We start from the raw sequence: 27,879 nt of genomic DNA, 5'->3' as shown, positions 1-27,879 counted from the left end.
TTCCTCGATTTAGAAAGAGAAGGCATAGAACCTATAGTATTTCATAGCGACGCAATTTCTGTGTTAATTCGTCATTGTGACGGATCGACGGATGCAATACATAAGGAATAGTGCATCCGACATGAGATACTCGCCTCCCATTAGGAGATCCTGTCGTTGCCACAGAAACGCTCCTCGATTTAGAAAGAGAACTCATAGAACCTATAGTATTTCACAGCGACGCAATTTCTGTGTTAATTCGTCATTGTGAGGGATCGACGGATGCAATAAAGAACGAATAGTGCATCCGACATGAGATACTCGCCCCCCAATAGGAGATCCTTTCGTTGCCATAGAAACGCTCATCGATTTGGAAAGAGAAATCATAGAACATATACTATTTCATAGCGACGCAATTTCTGTGTTAATTCGTCATTGTCAGGAATCGACGGATGCAATAAAGGAATAGTGCATCCGACATGAGATACTCGCCTCCCAATAGGAGATCCTGTCGTTGCCACAGAAACGCTCCTCGATTTAGAAAGAAAAGTCATAGGACCTATTTATTTCATAGCGACGCAATTTCTGTGTTAATTCGTCATTGTGAGGGATCGACGGATGCAATAAAGAAGGAATAGTGCATCCGACATGAGATACTCGCCTCCCAATAGGAGATCCTGTCGTTGCCATAGGATCGTTTCTCGATTTAAAAAGAGAAGGCATAGAACCTATACTATTTCATAGCGACTCAATTTCTGTGTTAATTCGTCATTGTGAGGGATCGACGGATGCAATAAAGAAGGAATAGTGCATCCGACGTGAGATACTCGCCTCCCAATAGGCGATCCTGTCGTTACCATAGAAACGTTCCTCGATTTAGAAAGAGAAATCATGGAACCTATGGTATCTCATAGCGACTCACTTTCTGTGTTAATTAGTCATTGTGAGGGATCGACGGATTCAATAAAGAAGGAATAGTGCATCCGAGATGAGATACTCGCCTCCCAATAGGAGATCCTGTCGTTGCCATAGAAACGCTCCTCGATTTAGAAAGAGAAGTCATAAAACATATAGTATTTCATAGCGACGCAATTTCTGTGTTAATTCGTCATTGTGAGGTATCGACGGATCCAATGAAGAAGGAAGAATGCAACCGATACGAGATACTCGCCTCCCTATAGGAGATCCTGTCGTTGCCATAGAAACGCTCCTCGATTTGGAAAGAGAAGCCATAGAACCTATAATATTTCATAGCGACGCAATTTCTGTGTTAATTCGTCATTGTCAGGGATCGACGGATGCAATAAAGAAGGAATAGTGCATCCGACATGAGATACTCGCTCCCCAATACGAGATCCTGTCGTTGCCATAGGATCGTTCCTCGATTTCGAAAGAGAAGACATAGAACCTATAGTATTTCATAGCGACGCAATTTCTGTGTTAATTCGTCATTTTGAGGGATCGACGGATGCAATAAAGAAGGAATAGTGCATCCGACATGAGATACTCGCCTCCCAATAGGAGATCCTGTCGTTGCCATAGAATCGCTCCTCAATTTAGAATGAGAAGTCATAGAACCTATAGTATTTCATAGTGACGCAATTTCTGTGTTAATTCGTATTTGTGAGGGATCGGCGAATGCAATAAAGAAGGAATAGTGCATCCGACTTGAGATACTCGCCTCCCAATAGGAAATCCTGTCGTTGCCCTAGAAACACTCCTCGATTTAGAAAGAGATGTCATAGAACCTATAGTATTTCATTGCGACGCAATTTCTGTGTTAATTCGTCATTGTGAGGGATCGACGGATGCAATAAAGAACGAATAGTGCATCCGACATGAGATACTCGCCTACCAATAGGAGATCCAGTCGTTGCCATAGAAACGCTCCTCGATTTGGAAAGAGAAGTCATAGAACCTATAGTATTTCATGGCGACGCAATTTCTGTGTTATTTCGTCATTATGAGGGATCGACGGATGCAATAAAGAAGGAATAGTGCATCCGACATGAGATAGTCGCCTCCCAATAGGAGATCATGTCGTTGCCATAGGATCGTTCCTCGATTTGGAAAGAGAAGGCATAGAACATATAGTATTTCATAGCGACGCAATTTCTGTGTTAATTCGTCATTGTTAAGGAATCGACGGATGCAATACAGAAGGAATAGTGCATCCGACATGAGATACTCGCCTCCCAATAGGAGATCCTGTCGTTACCACAGAAACGCTCCTCGATTCTGAAAGAGAAGTCATAGGACCTATAGTATTTCATAGCGACGCAATTTCTGTGTTAATTCGTTATTGTGAGGGATCGACGGATGCAATAAAGAAGGAATAGTGCATCCGAAATGAGATACTCGCCTCCCAATAGCTGATCCAGTCGTTGCCATAGAAACGCTCTTCGATTTAGAATGAGAAGTCATACAACCTATAGAATTTCCTAGCGACGCAATTTCTGTGTTAATTCGTCTTTGTGAAGGATCGACGGATGCAATACAAAAGGAATAGTGCATCCGACATGAGATACTCGCCTCCCAATAGGAGATCCTGTCGTTGCCACAGAAACGCTCCTCGATTTAGAACGAGAAGTCATAGAACCTATAGTATTTCATAGCGACGCAATTTCTGTGTTAATTCGTCATTGTGGGGGATCGACGGATGCTATATAGAAGGAATAGTGCATCCGACATGAGATACTCGCCTCCCAATAGGAGATACTGTCCTTGCCATAGAAACGCTCCTCGATTTAGAAAGAGAAGTCATAGAACCTATAGTATTTCATAGCGACGCAATTTCTGTGTTAATTCGTCTTAGTGAGGGATCGACGGATGCAATAAAGAAGGAATAGTGCATCCGACATGAGACACTCGCCTCACAATAGGAGATCCTGTCGTTGCCATAGAAACGCTCCCCGATTTAGAAAGAGAAGTCATAGGACCTATAATATATCATAGCGACGCAATTTCTGTGTTAATTCGTCATTGTGAGGTATCGACGGATGCAATAAAGAAGGAATAGTGCATCCGACATGAGATACTCGCCTCCCAATAGCAGATCCTGTCGTTGCCATAGAAACGCTCCTCGATTTAGAAAGAGAAGGCCTAGAACTTATAGTATTTCATAGCGACGCAATTTCTGTGTTTATTCGTTATTGTGAGGGATCGACGGATGCAATAAAGAAGGAATACTGCATCCGAGATGAGATACTCGCCTCCCAATAGGAGATCCTGTCGTTGCCATAGAAACGCACCTCGATTTAGAAAGAAAAGTCATAGAACCTGTAGTATTTCATAGCGACGAAATTTCTGTGTTAATTCGTCATAGTGAGGGATCGACGGATGCAATAAAGAAGGAATAGTGCATCCGACATGAGATAGTCGCCTCCCAATAGGAGATTCTTTTGTTGCCATAGAAACGCTCCTCGATTTAGAAAGAGAACTCATAGAACCTATAGTATTTCATAGCGACGCAATTTCTGTGTTAATTCGTCATTGTGAGGTATCGACGGATGCAATGAAGAAGGTAGAGTGCATCCGATACGAGATACTCGCTTCCCAATAGGAGATCCTGTCGTTGCCATAGAAACGCTCCTCGATTTAGAAAGAGAATCCATACAACCTATAGTATATCATAGCGACGCAATTTCTGTGTTAATTCGTCATTGTCAGGGATCGACGGATGCAATAAAGAAGGAATAGTGCATCCGACATGAGATACTCGCCTCCCAATTGGAGATCTTGTCGTTGCCATAGGATCGTTCCTCGATTTAGAAAGAGAAGGCATAGAACCTATAGTATTTCATAGCGACGCAATTTCTGTGTTAATTCGTCATTGTGACGAATCGACGGATGCAATACATAAGGAATAGTGCATCCGACATGAGATACTCGCCTCCCAATAGGAGATCCTGTCGTTGCCACAGAAACGCTCATCGATTTGGAAAGAGAAATCGTAGAACCTATACTATTTCATAGCGACGCAATTTCTGTGTTAATTCGTCATTGTCAGGGATCGACGGATGCAATAAAGAAGGAATAGTGCATCCGACATGAGATACTCGCCTCCCAATAGGAGATCCTTTCGTTGCCATAGGATCGTTCCTCGATTTAGAAAGAGAAGGCATAGAACCTATAGTATTTCATAGCGACGCAATTTCTGTGGTAATTCGTCATTTTTAGGGATCGACGGATGCAATAAAGAAGGAATAGTGCATGCGACATGAGATACTCGCCTCCCAATAGGAGATCCTGTCGTTGCCATAGAAACGCTCCTCGATTTAGAGAGAGAATCCATAGAACCTATAGTATATCATAGCGACGCAATTTCTGTGTTAATTCGTCATTGTCAGGGATCGACGGATGCAATAAAGAAGGAATAGAGCATCCGACATGAGATACTCGCCTCCCAATAGGAGATCCTGTCGTTGCCATAGGATCGTTCCTCGATTTAGAAAGAGAAGGCATAGAACCTATAGTATTTCATAGCTACGCAATTTGTGTGTTAATTCGTCATTGTGACGGATCGACGGATGCAATACATAAGCAATAGTGCATCCGACATGAGATACTCGCCTCCCTATAGGAGATCCTGTCGTTGCCACAGAAATGCTCCTCGATTTAGAAAGAAAAGTCATAGGACCTATAGTATTTCATAGCGACGCAATTTCTGTATTAATTCGTCATTGTGAGGGATCGACGGATGCAATAAAGAAGGAATAGTGCATCCGACATGAGATACTCGCCTCCCAATAGGAGATCCTTTCGTTCCAATAGAAACGCACCTCGATTTAGAAAGAGAAATCATAGAACCTATAGTATTTCATTGCGACGCAATTTCTGTGTTAATTCGTCATTGTGAGGGAACGACGAATGCAATGAAGAAGGAATAGTGCATCCGACATGAGATACTCGCCTCCCAATAGGAGATACTGTCGTTGCCATAGAAACGCACCTCGATTTAGAAAGAGAAGTCATAGAACCTGTAGTATTTCATAGCGACGAAATTTCTGTGTTAATTCGCCATTGTGAGGGATCGACGGATGCAATAAAGAAGGAATAGTGCATCCGACATGAGATACTCGCCTCCCAATAGGAGATCCATAGAAACTCTCCTCGATTTAGAAAGAGAAGTCATAGAACCTATAGTATATCATAGCGACGCAATTTCCGTGTTAATTCGTCATTGTGAGGGATCGACGGATGCAATAAAGAACGAATAGTGCATCCGACATGAGATACTCGCCTCCCAATAGGAGATCCTGTCGTTGCCATAGAAACGCTCATCGATTTGGAAAGAGAAATCATAGAACCTATACTATTTCATAGCGACGCAATTTCTGTGTTAATTCGTCATTGTCAGGGATCGACGGATGCAGTAAAGAAGGAATAGTGCATCCGACATGAGATACTCGCCTCCCAATTGGAGATCCTGTCGTTGCCATAGAATCGTTCCTCGATTTAGAAAGAGAAGGCATAGAACCTATAGTGTTTCATAGCGACGCAATTTCTGTGTTAATTCGTCATTGTGAGGGATCGACGGATGCAATAAAGATGGAATAGTGCATCCGACATGAGATACTCGCCTCCCAATAGGAGATCCTGTCGTTGCCATAGAAACGCTCCTCGATTTAGAGAGAGAAATCATAATACCTATTGTATTTCATAGCGACGCAATTTCTGTGTTAATTCGTCATTGTGAGGGATCGACGGATGCAATAAAGAAGGAATAGTGCATCCGACATGAGATACTCGCCTCCTAATCGGAGATCCTGTCGTTGCCATAGAAACGCTCCTCGATTTAGAAAGAGAAGGCATAGAACCTATACTATTTCATAGCGACGCAATTTCTGTGTTAATTCGTCTTTGTGAGTGTTCGACGGATGCAATATAGAAGGAATAGTGCATCCGACATGAGATACACGCCTCCCAATAGGAGATCCTGTCGTTGCCATAGAAACGCTCCTCGATTTAGAAAGAGAAGGCATAGAACCTATACTATTTCATAGCGACGCAATTTCTGTGTTAATACGTCATTGTGAGGGATCGACGTATGCAATAAAGAAGGAATAGTGCATCCGACATGCGATACTCGCCTCCCAATAGGAGAACCTGTCGTTGCCATTGGATCGTTCCTCGATTTAGAAAGAGAAGGCATAGAACCTATAGTAATTAATAGCGACGCAATTTCTGTGTTAATTCGTCATTGTGTGGGAGCGACGGATGCAATAAAGAAGGAATAGTGCATCCGACATGAGATACTCGCCTCCCAATTGGAGATCCTCTCGTTGCCATAGAAACGCTCCTCGATTTAGAAAGAGAAGTCATAGAATCTATAGTATTTCATAGCGACGCAATTTCTGTGTTAATTCGTCATTGTGAGGGATCGACGGATGCAATAAATAAGGAATAGTGCATCGGACATGAGATACTCGCCTCCCAATAGGCGATCCTGTCGTTGCCATAGAAACGCTCCTCGATTTAGAAAGAGAACTCATAGAACCTATAGTATTTTATAGCGACTTAATTTCTGTGTTAATTCTTCATAGTGAAGGATCGACGAATGCAATAAGGAAGGAATAGTGCATCCGACATGAGATACTCGCCTCCCATTAGGAGATCCTGTCGTTGCCATAGAAACGCTCCTCGATTTAGAAAGAGAAATCATAGAACCTATAGTATATCATAGCGACCCAATTTCTGTATTAATTCGTCATTGTGAGGGATCGACGGATGCAATATAGACGGAATAGTGCATCCGACATGAGATACTCGCCTCCCAATAGGAGATCCTGTCGTTGCCATAGAAACGCTCCTTGATTTAGAGGGAGAAGTCATAAAACCTATTGTATTTCATAGCGACGCAATTTCTGTGTTAATTCGTTATTGTGAGGGATCGACGGATGAAATAAAGAAGGAATAGTGCATTCGACATGAGATACTCGCCTCCTAATAGGAGATCCTGTTGTTGCCGTAGGAACGCTCCTCGATTTAGAAAGAGAAGTCATAGAACCTATAGTATTTCATAGCGACGCAATTTATGTGTTAATTCGTCTTTGTGAGTGATCGACGGATGCAATAAAGATGGAATAGTGCATCCGACATGAGATACTCGCCTCCCAATAGGAGATCCTGTCGTTGCCATAGGATCTTTCCTCGATTTAGAAAGAGAAGGCATAAAACCTATTGTAATTCATAGCGACGCAATTTCTGTGTTAATTCGTCATTGTGTGGGACGGACGGATGCAATAAAGAAGGAATAGTGCATTCGACATGAGATAGTCGCCTCCCAATTGGAGATCCTCTCGTTGCCATAGAAACGCTCCTCGATTTAGAAAGAGAAGTCATAGAACCTATAGTATTTCATACCGACACAATTTCTGTGTTAATTCGTCTTAGTGAGGGATCGACGGATGCAATAAAGAAGCAATAGTGCATCCGACATGAGATACTCGCCTCCCAATAGGAGATCCTGTCGTTGCCATAGAAACGCTCCTCGATTTAGAGGGAGAAGTCATAAAACATATTGTATTTCATAGCGACGCAATTTCTGTGTTAATTCGTTATTGTGAGGGATCGACGGATGAAATAAAGAAGGAATAGTGCATCCGACATGAGATACTCGCCTCCCAATAGGAGATCCTGTCGTTGCCATAGAAATGCTCCTCGAGTTAGAGAGAGAAGTCATAATACCTATTGTATTTCATAGCGACGCAATTTCTGTGTTAAATCGTCATTGTGAGGGATCGACGGATGAAATAAAGAAGGAATAGTACATTCGACATGAGATACTCGCCTCCTAATAGGAGATCCTGTCGTTGCCATAGGAACGCTCCTCGATTTAGAAAGAGAAGTCATAGAACCTATAGTATTTCATAGCGACGCAATTTATGTGTTAATTCGTCTTTGTGAGTGATCGACGGATGCAATATAGAAGGAATAGTGCATCCGACATGAGAAACTCGCCTCCCAATAGGAGATCCTGGCGTTGCCATAGAAACGCTCCTCGATTTAGAGAGAGAAGGCATAGAACCTATAGTATTTCATAGCGACGCAATTTCTGTGTTAATTCGTCATTGTGAGGGATCGACGGATGCAATAAAGAAGGAATAGTGCATCCGACATGAGATACTCGCCTCCCAATAGGAGATCCTGTCGTTGCCATAGAAACGCCCCTCGATTTAGAAAGAGTAATCATAGAACCTATAGTACCTCATAGTGACTCAATTTCTGTGTTAATTCGTCATTGTGAGGGATCGACGGATACAATAAAGAAGGAATAGTGCATCCGACATGAGATACTCGCCTCCCAATAGGAGGTCCTGTCGTTGCCATAGAAACGTTCCCGATTTAGAAAGAGAAGTTATAGAACCTATAGTATTTCATAACGACGCAATTTCTGTGTTAATTCGTCATAGTGTGGGATCGACGGATGCAATAAAGAAGGAATAGTGCATCCGTAATGAGATACTCGCCTCCCAATAGGAGATCCTGTCGTTGCCATAGAAACGCTCCTCGATTTAGAGGGAGAAGTCATAAAACCTATTGTATTTCATAGCGACGCAATTTCTGTGTTAATTCGTTATTGTGAGGGATCGACGGTTGAAATAAAGAGGGAATAGTGCATTCGACATGAGATACTCGCCTCCTAATAGGAGATCCTGTCGTTGCCGTAGGAACGCTCCTCGATTTAGAAAGAGAAGTCATGAAACCTATAGTATTTCATAGCGACGCAATTTATGTGTTAATTCGTCTTTGTGAGTGATCGTCGGATGCAATATAGATGGAATAGTGCATCCGACATGAGATACTCGCCTCCCAATAGGAGATCCTGTCGTTGCCATTGAAACGTTCCTCGATTTAGAAAGAGAAGTCATAGAATCTGTAGTATTTCATAGCGACGCAATTTCTGTGTTAATTCGTCATTGTGAGGGATCGACGGATGCAATAAAGAAGGAATAAGGCATCCGACATGAGATACTCGCCTCCCAATTGGAGATCCTGTCGTTGCCATAGGATCGTTCCTCGATTTAGAAAGAGAAGTCATAGAACCTATAGTACTTCATAGCGACGCAATTTCTGTGTTTATTCGTCATTGTGTGGGACCGACGGATGCAATAAAGAAGGAATAGTGCATCGGCCATGAGATACTCCCATCCCAATAGGAGATCCTGTCGTTGCCATAGAAACGCTCCTCGATTTAGAAAGAGAAGTCATAGAACCTATAGTATTTCATAGCGACGCAATTTCTGTGTTAATTCGTCATTGTGAGGGATCGACGGATGCGATAAAGAAGGAATAGTGCATCCGACATGAGATACTCGCCTCCCAATAGGAGATCCTGTCGTTGCCATAGAAACGCTCCTCGATTTAGAAACAGAAGTCATAGGACCTATAGTATTTCATTGCGAAGCAATTTCTGTCTTAATTCGTCATTGTGAGGGATCGACGGATGCAATAAAGAAGGAATAGTGCATCCGACATGAGATACTCGCCTATTAATAGGAGATCCTGTCGTTGCCATAGAAACGCTCCTCGATTTAGAAAGAGACGTCGTTGAACCTATAGTATTTCATAGCGACGCAATTTCTGTGTTAATTCGTCTTTGTGAGTGTTCGACGGATGCAATATAAAAGGAATAGTGCATCCGATATGAGATACTCGCCTCCCAATAGGAGATCCTGTCGTTGCCATAGAAACGCTCCTCGATTTAGAAAGAGAAGTCATAGGACCTATAGCGTTTCATTGCGAAGCAATTTCTGTGTTAATTCGTCATTGTGAGGGATCGACGGATGCAATAAAGAAGGAATAGTGCATCCGACATGCGATACTCGCCTCCTAATAGGAGATCCTGTCGTTGCCATAGGATCGTTGCTCGATTTAGAAAGACAAGGCATAGAACCTATAGTAATTCATAGCGACGCAATTTCTGTGTTAATTCTTCATTGTGTGGGACCGACGAATGCACTAAAGAAGGAATAGTGCATCCGACATGAGATAGTCGCCTCCCAATAGGAGATCCTGTCGTTGCCATAGAAACGCTCCTCGATTTAGAAAGAGTAGTCATAGAACCTATAGTATTTCATATGCGACGCAATTTCTGTGTTAATTCGTCATTGTGAGGGATCGACGGATGCAATAAAGAAGGAATAGTGCATTCGACATGAGATACTCGCCTCCCAATAGCAGATCCTGTCGTTGCCATAGAAACGAACCTCGATTTAGAAAGAGAAGTCATAGAACCTACAGTATTTCATAGCGACGCAATTTCTGTGTTAATTCGTCATTGTGAGGAATCGACGGATGCAATAAAGAAGGAATTGTGCATCCGACATTAGATACTCTCCTCCCAATAGGAGACCCTGTCTTTGCAATAGAAACGCTCCTCGATTTAGAAAGAGAAGTAATAGAACCTATAGTATTTCATAGCGACGCAATTTCTGTGTTAATTCGTCATTGTGAGGGATCGGCGGATGCAATAAAGAAGGAGTAGTGCATCCCACATGAGATACTCGCCTCCCAATAGGAGATCGTGTCGTTGCCACAGAAACGCTCCTCGATTTAGAAAGAGAAGTCATAGGTCCTATAGTATTTCATAGCGACGCAATTTCTGTGTTAATTCGTCATTGTCAGGGGTCGACGGATGCAATAAAGAAGGAATAGTGCATCCGACATCAGATTCTCGCCTCCCAATAGGAGATCCTCTCGTTGCCATAGAAACGCTCCTTGATTTAGAAAGAGAAGTCATAGGACCTATAGTATTTCTTAGCGACGCAATTTCTGTGTTAATTCGTCATTGTGAGGGATCGACGGATGCACTAAAGAAGGAATAGTGCATCCGACATGAGATACTCGCCTTGCAATAGGAGATCTTGTCGTTGCCATAGGATCGTTGCTCGATTTAGAAAGAGAAGGCATAGAACCTATAGTAATTCATGGCGACGCAATTTCTGTGTTAATTCGTCATTGTGAGGGATCGACGGATGCAATAAAGAAGGAATAGTGCATCCGACATGAGATACTCTCCTCCCAATAGGGGATCCTGTCGTTGCCATAGAAACGCTCCTCGATTTAGAGAGAGAAGTCATAATACCTATTGTATTTCATAGCGACGCAATTTCTGTGTTAAATCGTCATTGTGAGGGATCGACGGTTGCAATAAAGAAGGAATAGTGCATCCGACATGAGATACTCGCCTCCTAATAGGAGATCCTGTCGTTGCCATAGAAACGCTCCTCGATTTAGAGAGAGAAGGCATAGAACCTATAGTATTTCATAGCGACGCAATTTCTGTGTTAATTCGTCATTGTGAGGGATCGACGGATGCAATAAAGAAGGAATAGTGCATCCGACATGAGATACTCGCCTCCCAATAGGAGATCCTGTCGTTGCCATAGGACCGTTCCTCGATTTAGAAAGAGAAGGCATAAAATCTATTGTTATTCATAGCGACGCAATTTCTGTGTTAATTCGTCATTGTGTGGGACCGACGGATGCAATAAAGAAGGAATAGTGCATCCGACATGAGATAGTCGACTCCCAATAGGAGATCCTCTCGTTGCCATAGAAACGCTCCTCGATTTAGAAAGAGAAGTCATAGAACCTATAGTATTTCATAGCGACACAATTTCTGTGTTAATTCGTCTTAGTGAGGGATCGACGGATGCAATAAAGAAGGAATAGTGCATCCGACATGAGACACTCGCCTCCCAATAGGAGATCCTGTCGTTGCAATAGAAACGCTCCTCGATTTAGAGAGAGAAGTCATAAAACCTTTTGTATTTCATAGCGACGCAATTTCTGTGTTAATTCGTCATTGTGAGGGATCGACGAATGAAATAAAGAAGGAATAGTGCATTCGACATGAGATACTCGCCTCCTAATAGGAGATCCTGTCGTTGCCGTAGAAACGCTCCTCGATTTAGAAAGAGAAGTCATAGAACCTATAGTATTTCATAGCGACGCAATTTATGTGTTAATTCGTCTTTGTGAGTGATCGACGGATGCAATATAGATGGAATAGTGCATACTAAAAGGTATCAGATAGATTATATAATGGTAAGACAGAGATTTAGGAACCAGATTTTAAATTGTAAGACATTTCCAGGGGTAGATGTGGACTCTGACCACAATCTATTGGTTATGAACTGTAGATTAAAACTGAAGAAACTGCAAAAAGTGGGATTTTAAGGAGATGGGACCTGGATAAACTGAAAGAACCAGAGGTTGTACAGAGTTTCAGGGAGAGCATAAGGGAACAATTGACAGGAATGGGGGAAACAAATACGGTAGAAGAAGAATGGGTAGCTTTGAGGGATGAAGTAGTGAAGGCAGCAGAGGATCAAGTAGGTAAAAAGACGAGGGCTAGTATAAATCCTTGGGTAACAGAAGAAATATTGAATTTAATTGATGAAAGGAGAAAATATAAAAATGCAGTAAGTGAAGCAGGCAAAAAGGAATACAAACGTCTCAAAAATGAGATCGACAGGAAGTGCAAAATGGCTAAGCAGGGATGGCTAGAGGACAAATGTAAGGATGTAGAGGCTTGTCTCACTAGGGGTAAGATAGATACTGCCTACAGGAAAATTAAAGAGACCTTTGGAGAGAAGAGAACCACTTGTATGAACATCAAGAGCTCAGATGGAAACCCAGTTCTAAGCAAAGAAGGGAAAGCAGAAAGGTGGAAGGAGTATATAGAGGGTCTATACAATGGCGATGAACTTGAGGACAATATTATGGAAATGGAAGAGGATGTAGATGAAGACGAAATGGGAGATACGATACTGCGTGAAGAGTTTGACAGAGCACTGAAAGACCTGAGTCAAAACAAGGCCCCCGTAGTAGACAACATTCCATTGGAACTACTGACGGCCTTGGGTGAGCCAGTCCTGACAAAACTCTACCATCTGGTGAGCAAGATGTATGTAACAGGCGAAATACCCTCAGACTTCAAGAAGAATATAATAATTCCATCCCAAAGAAAGCAGGTGTTGACAGATGTGAAAATTACCGAACTATCAGTTTAATAAGTCACAGCTGCAAAATACTAACACGAATTCTTTACAGACGAATGGAAAAACTGGTAGAAGCCGACCTCGGGGAAGATCAGTTTGGATTCCATAGAAATGTTGGAACACGTGAGGCAATACTGACCTTACGACTTATCTTAGAAGAAAGATTAAGGAAAGGCAAACCTACGTTTCTAGCATTTGTAGACTTAGAGAAAGCTTTTGATAATGTTGACTGGAATACTCTCTTTCAAATTCTAAAGGTGGCAGGGGTAAAATACAGGGAGCGAAAGGCTATTTACAACTTGTACAGAAACCAGATGGCAGTTATAAGAGTCGAGGGACATGAAACGGAAGCAGTGGTTAAGAAGGGAGTAAGACAGGGTTGTAGCCTCTCCCCGATGTTATTCAATCTGTATATTGAGCAAGCAGTAAAGGAAACAAAAGAAAAATTCGGAGTAGGTATTAAAATCCATGGAGAAGAAATAAAAACGTTGAGGTTCGCCGATGACATTGTAATTCTGTCAGAGACAGCAAAGGACTTGGAAGAGCAGTTGAATGGAATGGATGGTGTCTTGAAGGGAGGATATAAGATGAACATCAACAAAAGCAAAACGAGGATAATGGAATGTAGTCGAATTAAGTCAGGTGATGTTGAGGGTATTAGATTAGGAAATGAGACACTTAAAGTAGTAAAGGAGTTTTGCTATTTGGGGAGCATAATAACTGATGATGGTCGAAGTAGAGAGGATATAAAATGTAGACTGGCAATGGCAAGGAAAGCGTTTCTGAAGAAGAGAAATTTGTTAACATCGAGTATAGATTTAAGTGTCAGGAAGTCATTTCTGAAAGTATTTGTATGAAGTGTAGCCATGTATGGAAGTGAAACATGGACGGTAAATAGTTTGGACAAGAAGAGAATAGAAGCTTTTGAAATGTGGTGCTACAGAAGAATGCTGAAGATTAGATGGGTAGATCACGTAACTAATGAGGAAGTATTGAATAGGATTGGGGAGAAGAGGAGTTTGTGGCACAACTTGACCAGAAGAAGGGATCGGTTGGTAGGACATGTTCTGAGGCATCAAGGGATCACCAATTTAGTATTGGAGGGCAGCGTGGAGGGTAAAAATCGTAGGGGGAGACCAAGAGATGAATACACTAAGCAGATTCAGAAGGATGTAGGGTGCAGTAGGTACTGGGAGATGAAGAAGCTTGCACAGGATAGAGTAGCATGGAGAGCTGCATCAAACCAGTCTCAGGACTGAAGACCATAACAACAACAACAGTGCATCCGACATGAGATACTCGCCTCCCAATAGGAGATCCTGTCGTTGCCATAGGATCGTTCCTCGATTTAGAAAGAGAAGGCATAGAACATATAGTACTTCATAGCGACGCAATTTCTGTGTTTATTCGTCATTGTGTGGGACCGACGGATGCAATAAAGAAGGAATAGTGCATCCGACATGAGATAGTCGCCTCCCAATAGGAGATCCTGTCGTTGCCATAGAAACGCTCCTCGATTTAGAAAGAGAAGTCATAGAACCTATAGTATTTCATAGCGACGCAATTACTGTGTTAATTCGTCATTGTGAGGGATCGACGGATGCAATAAAGAAGGAATAGTGCATCGGCCATGAGATACTCGCCTCCCAATAGGAGTTCCTGTCGTTGCAATAGAAACGCTCCTCGATTTAGAAGGAGAAGTCATAGAACCTATAGTATTTCATAGCGACGCAATTTCTGTGTTACTTCGTCATTGTGAGGGAACGACGGATGCAACAAAGAAGGAACAGTGCATCCGACATGAGATACTCGCTTCCCAATAGGAGATCCTGTCGTTGCCATAGAAACGCTCCTCGATTTAGAAAGAGAAGTCATAGAACCTATAGTATTTCATAGGGACGCAATTTCTGTGTTAATTCGTCATTGTGAGGAATCGACGGATGCAATAAAGAAGGAATAGTGCATCCGACATGAGATACTCGCCTCCCAATAGATCCTCTCGTTGCCATAGAAACGCTCCTCGATTTAGAAAGAGAAGTCATAGGACCTATAGTATTTCATAGCGACGCAATTTCTGTGTTAATTCGTCATTGTGAGGGATCGACGGATGCAATAAAGAAAGAATAGTGCATCCGACATGAGATACTCGCCTCCCAATAGGAGATCATGTCGTTGCCATAGGATCGTTGCCCGATTTAGAAAGAGAAGGCATAGAACCTATAGTAATTCATGGCGAAGCAATTTCTATGTTAATTCGTTATTGTGAGGGATCGACGGATGCAATAAAGAAGGAATAGTGCTACCGACATGAGATACTCGCCTCCCAATAGCAGATCCTGTCGTTGCCATAGAAACGCTCCTCGATTTAGAAAGAGAAGTCATAGAACTTATAGTATTTTATAGCGACGCAATTTCTGTGTTAATTCGTCATTGTGAGGGATCGACGGATGCAATAAAGAAGGAATTGTGCATCCGACATGAGATACTCGCCTCCCAATAGGAGATCCTGTCGTTGCCATAGGATCGTTGCTCGATTTAGAAAGAGAAGGCATAGAACCTATAGTAATTCATGGCGACGCAATTTCTGTGTTAATTCGTCACTGTGAGTAATCGACGGATGCAATAAAGAAGGAATAGTGCATCCGACATGAGATACTCGCCTCTCAATAGGAGATCCTGTCGTTGCCATAGAAACGCTCCTCGATTTAGAAAGAGAAGTCATAGAACCCATAGTATTTCATAGCGACGCAATTTCTGTGTTAATTCGTCATTGTGAGGGATCGACGGATGCGATAAAGAAGGATTAGTGCATCCGACATGAGATACTTGCCTCCCAATAGGAGATACTGTCATTGCCATAGAAACGCTCCTCGATTTAGAAAGAGAAGTCATAGGACCTATAGCATTTCATTGCGAAACAATTTCTGAGTTAATTCGTCATTGTGAGGGATCGACGGATGCAATAAAGAAGTAATAGTGCATCCGACATGAGATACTCGCCTCCTAATAGGAGATCCTGTCGTTGCCATAGAAACGCTCCTCGATTTAGAAAGAGACGTCATAGAACCTATAGTATTTCATAGCGACGCAATTTCTGTGTTAATTCGTCTTTGTGAGTGTTCGACGGATACAATATAGAAGGAATAGTGCATCCGACATGAGATACTCGCCTCCCAATAGGAGATCCTGTCGTTGCCATAGAAACGCTCCTCGAATTAGAAAGAGAAGTCATTGAACCTATAGTATTTCATAGCGACGCAATTTCTGTGTTAATTCGTCATTGTGAGGGATCGACGGATGCAATAAAGAAGGAATTGTGCATCCGACATGAGATAGTCGCCTCCCAATAGGAGATCCTGTCGTTGCCATAGAAACGCTCCTCGATTTAGAAAGAGTAGTCATAGAACCTAATGTATTTCATAGCGACGCAATTTCTGTGTTAATTCGTCATTGTGAGGGATCGACGGATGCAATAAAGAAGGAATAGTGCATCCGACATGAGATACTCGCCTCCCAATAGCAGATCCTATCGTTGCCATAGAAACGCTCCTCGATATAGAAAGAGAAGTCATAGAACCTATAGTATTTCATAGCGACGCAATTTCTGTGTTAATTCGTCATTGTGAGGAATCGACGGATGCAATAAAGAAGGAATAGTGCATCCGAAAAGAGATACTCGCCTCCCAATAGCAGATCCTGTCGTTGCCATAGAAACGCTCCTCGATTTAGAAAGAGAAGACATAGAACTTATAGTATTTCATAGCGACGCAATTTCTGTGTTAATTCGTCATTGTGAGGGATCGACGGATGCAATAAAGAAGGAATAGTGCATCCGACATGAGATACTCGCCTCCCAATAGGAGATCCTCTCGTTGCCATAGGATCGTTGCTCGATTTAGGAAGAGAAGGCATTGAACCTATAGTAATTCATGGCGACGCAATTTCTGTGTTAATTCGTCATTGTGACGGATCGACGGATGCAATAAAGAAGGAATAGTGCATCCGACATGAGATACTCGCCTCCCAATAGGAGATCCTGTCGTTGCCATAGAAACGCCCCTCGATTTAGAAAGAGAAGTCAGAGAACCTATAGTATTTCATAGCGACGCAATTTCTGTGTTAATTCGTCATTGTGAGGGAACGACGGATGCAACAAAGAAGGAACAGTGCATCCGACATGAGATACTCGCTTCCCAATAGGAGATCCTGTCGTTGCCATAGAAACGCTCCTCGATTTAGAAAGAGAAGTCATAGAACCTATAGTATTTCATAGCGACGCAATTTCTGTGTTAATTTGTCATTGTGAGGAATCGACGGATGCAATAAAGAAGGAATAGTGCATCCGAAAAGAGATACTCGCCTCCCAATAGCAGATCCTGTCGTTGCCATAGAAACGCTCCTCGATTTAGAAAGAGAAGTCATAGAACTTATAGTATTTCATAGCGACGCAATTTCTGTGTTAATTCGTCATTGTGAGGGATCGACGGATGCAATAAAGAAGGAATAGTGCATCCGACATGAGATACTCGCCTCCCAATAGGAGATCCTGTCGTTGCCATAGGATCGTTGCTCGATTTAGAAAGAGAAGGCGTAGAACCTATAGTAATTCTTGGCGACGCAATTTCTGTGTTAATTCGTCATTATGAGGGATCGACGGATGCAATAAAGAAGGAATAGTGCATCCGACATGAGATACTCGCCTCCCAATCTTAGATCCTGTCGCTGCCATAGAAACGCTCCTCGATTTGGAAAGAGAAGTCATAGAACCTATAGTATTTCATAGCGACGCAATTTCTGTGTTAATTCGTCATTGTGAGGGATCGACGAATGCAATAAAGAAGGAATAGTGCATCCGACATGAGATACTCGCCTCCCAATCTTAGATCCTGTCGTTGCCATAGAAACACTCCTCGATTTAGAAAGAGAAGTCATAGAACCCATAGTATTTCATAGCGACGCAATTTCTGTGTTAATTCGTCATTGTGAGGGATCGACGGATGCGATAAAGAAGGATTAGTGCATCCGACATGAGATACTTGCCTCCCAATAGGAGATACTGTCATTGCCATAGAAACGCTCCTCGATTTAGAAAGAGAAGTCATAGGACCTATAGCATTTCATTGCGAAGCAATTTCTGAGTTAATTCGTCATTGTGAGGGATCGACGGATGCAATAAAGAAGTAATAGTGCATCCGACATGAGATACTCGCCTCCTAATAGGAGATCCTGTCGTTGCCATAGAAACGCTCCTCGATTTAGAAAGAGACGTCATAGAACCTATAGTATTTCATAGCGACGCAATTTCTGTGTTAATTCGTCTTTGTGAGTGTTCGACGGATACAATATAGAAGGAATAGTGCATCCGACATGAGATACTCGCCTCCCAATAGGAGATCCTGTCGTTGCCATAGAAACGCTCCTCGAATTAGAAAGAGAAGTCATTGAACCTATAGTATTTCATAGCGACGCAATTTCTGTGTTAATTCGTCATTGTGAGCGATCGACGGATGCAATAAAGAAGGAATAGTGCATCCGACATGAGATAGTCGCCTCCCAATAGGAGATCCTGTCGTTGCCATAGAAACGCTCCTCGATTTAGAAAGAGTAGTCATAGAACCTATAGTATTTCATAGCGACGCAATGTCTGTGTTAATTCGTCATTGTGAGGGATCGACGGATGCAATAAAGAAGGAATAGTGCATCCGACATGAGATACTCGCCTCCCAATAGCAGATCGTGTCGTTGCCATAGAAACGCTCCTCGATTTAGAAAGAGAAGTCATAGAACCTATAGTATTTCATAGCGACGCAATTTCTGTGTTAATTCGTCATTGTGAGGAATCGACGGATGCAATAAAGAAGGAATTGTGCATCCGACATTAGATACTCTCCTCCCAATAGGAGACCCTGTCTTTGCAATAGAAACGCTCCTCGATTTAGAAAGAGAAGTAATAGAACATATAGTATTTCATAGCGACGCAATTTCTGTGTTAATTCGTCATTGTGAGGGATCGGCGGATGCAATAAGGAAGGAATAGTGCATCCCACATGAGATACTCGCCTCCCAATAGGAGATCCTGTCGTTGCCATAGGATCGTTGCTCAATTTAGAAAGAGAAGGCATAGAACCTATAGTAATTCATAGCGACGCAATTTCTGTGTTAATTCTTCATTGTGTGGGACCGACGAATGCAATAAAGAAGGAATGGTGCATCCGACATGAGATAGTCGCCTCCCAATAGGAGATCCTGTCGTTGCCATAGAAACGCTCCTCGATTTAGAAAGAGTAGTCATAGAACCTATAGTATTTCTCAGCGACGCAATTTCTGTGTTAATTCGTCATTGTGAGGGATCGACGGATGCAATAAAGAAGGAATAGTGCATCCGACATGAGATACTCGCCTCCCAATAGCAGATCCTGTCGTTGCCATAGAAACGCTCCTCGATTTAGAAAGAGAAATCATAGAACCTATAGTATTTCATAGCAACGCAATTTCTGTGTTAATTCGTCATTGTGAGGAATCGACGGATGCAATAAAGAAGGAATTGTGCATCCGACATTAGATACTCTCCTCCCAATAGGAGACCCTGTCTTTGCAATAGATACGCTCCTCGATTTAGAAAGAGAAGTAATAGAACCTATAGTATTTCATAGCGACGCAATTTCTGTGTTAATTCGTCATTGTGAGGGATCGGCGGATGCAATAAAGAAGGAATAGTGCATCCCACATGAGATACTCGCCTCCCAATAGGAGATCCTGTCGTTGCCACAGAAACGCTCCTCGATTTAGAAAGAGAAGTCATAGGTCCTATAGTATTTCATAGCGACGCAATTTCTGTGTTAATTCGTCATTGTCAGGGATCGACGGAAGCAATAAAGAAGGAATAGTGCATCCGACATGAGATACTCGCCTCCCAATAGGAGATCCTGTCGTTGCCATAGAAACGATCCTCGATTTAGAAAGAGAAGTCATAGAACCTATAGTATTTCATAGCGACGCAATTTCTGTGTTAATTCGTCATTGTGACGGATCGACGGATGCAATAAAGAAGGAATAGTGCATCCGACATGAGATACTCGCTTCCCAATAGGAGATCCTGTCGTTGCCATAGAAACGCCCCTCGATTTAGAAAGAGAAGTAATAGAACCTATAGTATTTCATAGCGACGCAATTTCTGTGTTAATTCGTCATTGTGAGGGAACGACGGATGCAACAAAGAAGGAATAGTGCATCCGACATGAGATACTCGCCTCCCAATAGGAGATCCTCTCGTTGCCATAGAAACGCTCCTCGATTTAGAAAGAGAAGTCATAGAACCTATAGTATTTCATAGCGACGCAATTTCTGTGTTAATTCGTCATTGTGAGGGATCGAAGGATGCAATAAAGAAGGAATAGTGCATCCGACATGAGATACTCGCCTCCCAATAGGAGATCCTGTCGTTGCCATAGAAACGCTCCTCGATTTAGAAAGAGAGGTCATAGAACCTATAGTATTTCATGGCGACGCAATTTCTGTGTTAATTCGTCATTGTGGGGGATCGACGGACGCAATAAAGAAGTAATAGTGCATCTGACATGAGATACTCGCCTCCCAATCTTAGATCCTGTCGCTGCCATAGAAACGCTCCTCGATTTGGAAAGAGAAGTCATAGAACCTATAGTATTTCATAGCGACGCAATTTCTGTGTTAATTCGTCATTGTGAGGGATCGACGAATGCAATAAAGAAGGAATAGTGCATCCGACATGAGATACTCGCCTCCCAATCTTAGATCCTGTCGTTGCCATAGAAACGCTCCTCGATTTAGAAAGAGAAGTCATAGAACCCATAGTATTTCATAGCGACGTAATTTCTGTGTTAATTCGTCATTGTGAGGGATCGACGGATGCGATAAAGAAGGATTAGTGCATCCGACATGAGATACTTGCCTCCCAATAGGAGATACTGTCATTGCCATAGAAACGCTCCTCGCTTTAGAAAGAGAAGTCATAGGACCTATAGCATTTCATTGCGAAGCAATTTCTGAGTTAATTCGTCATTGTGAGGGATCGACGGATGCAATAAAGAAGTAATAGTGCATCCGACATGAGATACTCGCCTCCTAATAGGAGATCCTGTCGTTGCCATAGAAACGCTCCTCGATTTAGAAAGAGACGTCATAGAACCTATAGTATTTCATAGCGACGCAATTTCTGTGTTAATTCGTCTTTGTGAGTGTTCGACGGATACAATATAGAAGGAATAGTGCATCCGACATGAGATACTCGCCTCCCAATAGGAGATCCTGTCGTTGCCATAGAAACGCTCCTCGAATTAGAAAGAGAAGTCATTGAACCTATAGTATTTCATAGCGGTGCAATTTCTGTGTTAATTCGTCATTGTGAGGGATCGACGGATGCAATAAAGAAGGAATAGTGCATCCGACATGAGATAGTCGCCTCCCAATAGGAGATCCTGTCGTTGCCATAGAAACGCTCCTCGATTTAGAAAGAGTAGTCGTAGAACCTATAGTATTTCATAGCGCCGCAATTTCTGTGTTAATTCGTCATTGTGAGGGATCGACGGATGCAATAAAGAAGGAATAGTGCATCCGACATGAGATACTCGCCTCCCAATAGCAGATCCTGTCGTTGCCATAGAAACGCTCCTCGATTTAGAAAGAGAAGTCATAGAACGTATAGTATTTCATAGCGACGCAATTTCTGTGTTAATTCGTCATTGTGAGGAATCGACGGATGCAATAAAGAAGGAATTGTGCATCCGACATTAGATACTCTCCTCCCAATAGGAGACCCTGTCTTTGCAATAGAAACGCTCCTCGATTTAGAAAGAGAAGTAATAGAACATATAGTATTTCATAGCGACGCAATTTCTGTGTTAATTCGTCATTGTGAGGGATCGGCGGATGCAATAAGGAAGGAATAGTGCATCCCACATGAGATACTCGCCTCCCAATAGGAGATCCTGTCGTTGCGATAGGATCGTTGCTCAATTTAGAAAGAGAAGGCATAGAACCCATAGTATTTCATAGCGAGGCAATTTCTGTGTTAATTCGTCATTGTGGGGGATCGACGGATGCAATAAAGAAGGAATAGTGCATCCGACATGAGATACTCGCCTCCCAATAGGAGATCCTGTCGTTGCCATATAATCGTTGCTCGATTTAGAAAGAGAAGGCATAGAACCTATAGTAATTCATGGCGACGCAATTTCTGTGTTAATTCGTCATTGTGAGGGATAGACGGATGCAATAAAGAAGGAATAGTGCATCGGACATGAGATACTCGCCTCCCAATGTTAGATCCTGTCGTTGCCATAGAAACGCTCCTCGATTTAGGAAGAGAAGTCATAGAACCTATAGTATTTCATAGCAACGCAATTTCTGTGTTAATTCGTCATTGTGAGGGATCGGCGGATGCAATAAAGAAGGAATAGTGCATCCCACATGAGATACTCGCCTCCCAATAGGAGATCCTGTCGTTGCCACAGAAACGCTCCTCGATTTAGAAATTGAAGTCATAGGTCCTATTGTATTTCATAGCGACGCAATTTCTGTGTTAATTCGTCATTGTCAGGGATCGACGGATGCAATAAAGAAGGAATAGTGCATCCGACATGAGATACTCGCCTCCCAATAGGAGATCCTGTCTTTGCCATTGAAGCGCCCCTCGATTTAGAAAGAGAAGTCATAGAACCTATAGTGTATCATAGCGACGCAATTTCTGTGTTAATTCGTCATTGTGAGGAATCGACGGATGCAATAAAGGAGGAATTGTGCATCCGACATTAGATACTCTCCTCCCAATAGGAGACCCTGTCTTTGCAATAGAAACGCTCCTCGATTTAGAAAGAGAAGTAATAGAACCTATAGTATTTCATAGCGACGCAATTTCTGTGTTAATTCGTCATTGTGAGGGATCGGCGGATGCAATAATGGAGGAATAGTGCATCCCACATGAGATACTCGCCTCCCAATAGGAGATCCTGTCGTTGCCACAGAAACGCTCCTCGATTTAGAAAGAGAAATCATAGGTCCTATAGTATTTCATAGCGACGCAATTTCTGTGTTAATTCGTCATTGTCAGGGATCGACGGATGTATTAAAGAAGGAATAGTGCATCCGACATGAGATACTCGCCTCCCAGTAGCAGATCCTGTCGTTGCCATAGAAACGCTCCTCGATTTAGAAAGAGAAGTCATAGAACCTATAGTATTTCATAGCGACGCAATTTCTGTGTTAATTCGTCATTGTGAGGAATCGACGGATGCAATAAAGAAGGAATAGTGCATCCGACATGAGATACTCGCCTCCCAATAGCAGATCCTGTCGTTGCCATAGAAACGATCCTCGATTTAGAAAGAGAAGTAATAGAACCTATAGTATTTCATAGCGACGCAATTTCTGTGTTAATTCGTCATTGTGAGGGATCGGCGGATGCAATAAAGAAGGAATAGTGCATCCCACATGAGATACTCGCCTCCCAATAGCAGATCCTGTCGTTGCCATAGAAACGATCTTCGATTTAGAAAGAGAAGTCATAGAACCTATAGTATTTCATAGCGACGCAATTTCTGTGTTAATTCGTCATTGTGACGGATCGACGGATGCAATAAAGAAGGAATAGTGCATCCGACATGAGATACTCGCCTCCCAATCTTAGATCCTGTCGTTGCCATAGAAACGCTCCTCGATTTAGAAAGAGAAGTCATAGAACCTATAGTATTTCATAGCGACGCAATTTCTGTGTTAATTCGTCATTGTGAGGGATCGGCGGATGCAATTAAGAAGGAACAGTGCATCCCACATGAGATACTCGCCTCCCAATAGGAGATCCTGTCGTTGCCACAGAAACGCTCGTCGATTTAGAAAGAGAAGTCATAGGTCCTATAGCATTTCAAAGCGAAGCAATTTCTGTGTTAATTCGTCATTGTCAGGGATCGACGGATGCAATAAAGAAGGAATAGTGCATCCGACATGAGATACTCGCCTCCCAATAGGATATCCTGTCGTTGCCATAGGATCGTTGCTCGATTTAGAAAGAGAAGGCATAGAACCTATAGTAATTCATGGCGACGCAATTTCTGTGTTAATTCGTCATTGTGAGGGATCGACGGATGCAATAAAGAAGGAATAGTGCATCCGACATGAGATACTCGCCTCACAATCTTAGATCCTGTCGTTGCCATAGAAACGCTCCTCGATTTAGAAAGAGAAGTCATAGACCTATAGTATTTCATAGCGACGCAATTTCTGTGTTAATTCGTCATTGTGAGGGATCGGCGGTTGCAATAAAGAAGGAATAGTGCATCCCACATGAGATACTCGCCTCCCAATAGGAGATCCTGTCGTTGCCACAGAAACGCTCCTCGTTTTAGAAAGAGAAGTCATAGGTCCTGTAGTATTTCATAGCGACGCAATTTCTGTGTTAATTCGTCATTGTCAGGGATCGACGGATGCAATAAAGAAGGAATAGTGCATCGGACATGAGATACTCGCCTTCCAATAGGAGATCCTGTCGTTGCCATAGAAACGCCCCTCGATTTAGAAAAAGAAGTCATAGAACCTATAGTATTTCATAGCGACGCAATTTCTGTGTTAATTCGTCATTGTGAGGGAACGACGGATGCAACAAAGAAGAAATAGTGCATCCGACATGAGATACTCGCCTCCCAATAGGAGATCCTGTCGTTGCCATAGAAACGATCCTCGATTTAGAAAGAGAAGTCATAGAACCTATAGTATTTCATAGCGACGCAATTTCTGTGTTAATTCGTCATTGTGAGGAATCGACGGATGCAATAAAGAAGGAATAGTGCATTCGACATGAGATACTCGCCTCCCAATAGGAGATCCTCTCGTTGCCATAGAAACGCTCCTCGATTTAGAAAGAGAAGTCATAGGACCTATAGTACTTCATAGCGACGCAATTTCTGTGTTAATTCATCATTGTGAGGGATCGACGGATGCAATAAAGAAGGAATAGTGCATCCGACATGAGATACTCGCCTCCCAATAGCAGATCCTGTCGTTGCCATGGAAACGCTCCTCGATTTAGAAAGAGAAGTCATAGAACTTATAGTATTTCATAGCGACGCAATTTCTGTGTTAATTCTTCATTGTGAGGGATCGACGGATGCAATAAAGGAGGAATAGTGCATCCGACATGAGATACTCGCCTCCCAATCTTAGATCCTGTCGTTGCCATAGAAACGCTCCTCGATTTAGAAAGAGAAGTCATAGAACCTATAGTATTTCATAGCGACGCAATTTCTGTGTTAATTCGTCACTGTGAGGGATCGGCGGATGCAATTAAGAAGGAATAGTGCATCCCACATGAGATACTCGCCTCCCAATAGGAGATCCTGTCGTTGCCACAGAAACGCTCCTCGATTTAGAAAGAGAAGTCATAGGTCCTATAGTATTTCATAGCGACGCAATTTCTGTGTTAATCCGTCAATGTCAGGGATCGACGGATGCAATAAAGAAGGAATAGTGCATCCGACATGAGATACTCGCCTCCCAATAGGTGATCCTGTCGTTGCCATAGGATCGTTGCTCGATTTAGAAAGAGAAGGCATAGAACCTATAGTAATTCATGGCGACGCAATTTCTGTGTTAATTCGTCATTGTGAGGTATCGACGGATGCAATAAAGAAGGAATAGTGCATCCGACATGAGATACTCGCCTCCCAATCTTAGAACCTGTCGTTGCCATAGAAACGCTCCTCGATTTAGAAAGAGAAGTCATAGAACCTATAGTATTTCATAGCGACGCAATTTCTGTGTTAATTCGTCATTGTCAGGGATCGGCGGATGCAATAAAGAAGGAATAGTGCATCCCACATGAGATACTCGCCTCCCAATAGGAGATCCTGTCGTTGCCACAGAAACGCTCCTCGATTTAAAAAGAGAAGTAATAGGTCCTATAGTATTTCATAGCGACGCAATTTCTGTGTTAATTCGTCATTGTCAGGGATCGAAGGATGCAATAAAGAAGGAATAGTGCATCCGACATGAGATACTCGCCTCCCAATAGGAGATCCTGGCGTTGCCATAGAAACGCCCCTCGATTTAGAAAGAGAAGTCATAGGTCCTATAGTATTTCATAGCGACGCAATTTCTGTGTTAATTCGTCATTGTCAGGGATCGACGGATGCAATAAAGAAGGAATAGTGCATCGGACATGAGATACTCGCCTCCCAATAGGAGATCCTGTCGTTGCCATAGAAACGCCCCTCGATTTAGAAAGAGAAGTCATAGAACCTATAGTATTTCATAGCGACGCAATTTCTGTGTTAATTCGTCATTGTGAGGAATCGACGGATGCAATAAAGAAGGAATAGTGCATCCGACATGAGATACTCGCCTCCCAATAGCAGATCCTGTCGTTGCCATAGAAACGATCCTCGATTTAGAAAGAGAAGTAATAGAACCTATAGTATTTCATAGCGACGCAATTTCTGTGTTAATTCGTCATTGTGAGGGATCGGCGGATGCAATAAAGAAGGAATAGTGCATCCCACATGAGATACTCGCCTCCCAATAGGAGATCCTGGCGTTGCCATAGAAACGCCCCTCGATTTAGAAAGAGAAGTCATAGGTCTTATAGTATTTCATAGCGACGCAATTTCTGTGTTAATTCGTCATTGTCAGGGATCGACGGATGCAATAAAGAAGGAATAGTGCATCGGACATGAGATACTCGCCTCCCAATAGGAGATCCTGTCGTTGCCATAGAAACGCCCCTCGATTTAGAAAGAGAAGTCATAGAACCTATAGTATTTCATAGCGACGCAATTTCTGTGTTAATTCGTCATTGTGAGGAATCGACGGATGCAATAAAGAAGGAAAAGTGCATCCGACATGAGATACTCGCCTCCCAATAGCAGATCCTGTCGTTGCCATAGAAACGATCCTCGATTTAGAAAGAGAAGTAATAGAACCTATAGTATTTCATAGCGACGGAATTTCTGTGTTAATTCGTCATTGTGAGGGATCGGCGGATGCAATAAAGAAGGAATAGTGCATCCCACATGAGATACTCGCCTCCCAATAGCAGATCCTGTCGTTGCCATAGAAACGATATTCGATTTAGAAAGAGAAGTCATAGAACCTATAGTATTTCATAGCGACTCAATTTCTGTGTTAATTCGTCATTGTGACGGATCCACGGATGCAATAAAGAAGGAATAGTGCATCCGACATGAGATACTCGCCTCCCAATCTTAGATCCTGTCGTTGCCATAGAAACGCTCCTCGATTTAGAAAGAGAAGTCATAGAACCTATAGTATTTCATAGCGACGCAATTTCTGTGTTAATTCGTCATTGTGAGGGATCGGCGGATGCAATTAAGAAGGAATAGTGCATCCCACATGAGATACTCGCCTCCCAATGGGAGATCCTGTCGTTGCCACAGAAACGCTCGTCGATTTAGAAAGAGAAGTCATATGTCCTATAGTATTTCATAGCGACGCAATTTCTGAGTTAATTCGTCATTGTCAGGGATCGACGGATGCAATAAAGAAGGAATAGTGCATCCGACATGAGATACTCGCCTCCCAATAGGAGATCCTATCATTGCCATAGGATCGTTGCTCGATTTAGAAAGAGAAGGCATAGAACCTATAGTAATTCATGGCGACGCAATTTCTGTGTTAATTCGTCATTGTGAGGGATCGACGGATGCAATAAAGAGGGAATAGTGCATCCGACATGAGATACTCGCCTCCCAATCTTAGATCCTGTCGTTGCCATAGAAACGCTCCTCGATTTAGAAAGAGAAGTCATAGAACCTATAGTATTTCATAGCGACGCAATTTCTGTGTTAATTCGTCATTGTGAGGGATCGGCGGTTGCAATAAAGAAGGAATAGTGCATCCCACATGA

This window comes from Schistocerca cancellata, chromosome 12 (genome assembly GCF_023864275.1).
Source record: "Schistocerca cancellata isolate TAMUIC-IGC-003103 chromosome 12, iqSchCanc2.1, whole genome shotgun sequence".
In the NCBI taxonomy this organism is placed as follows: domain Eukaryota; kingdom Metazoa; phylum Arthropoda; class Insecta; order Orthoptera; family Acrididae; genus Schistocerca; species Schistocerca cancellata.
Note: the sequence above shows the minus strand (reverse complement) of the source record.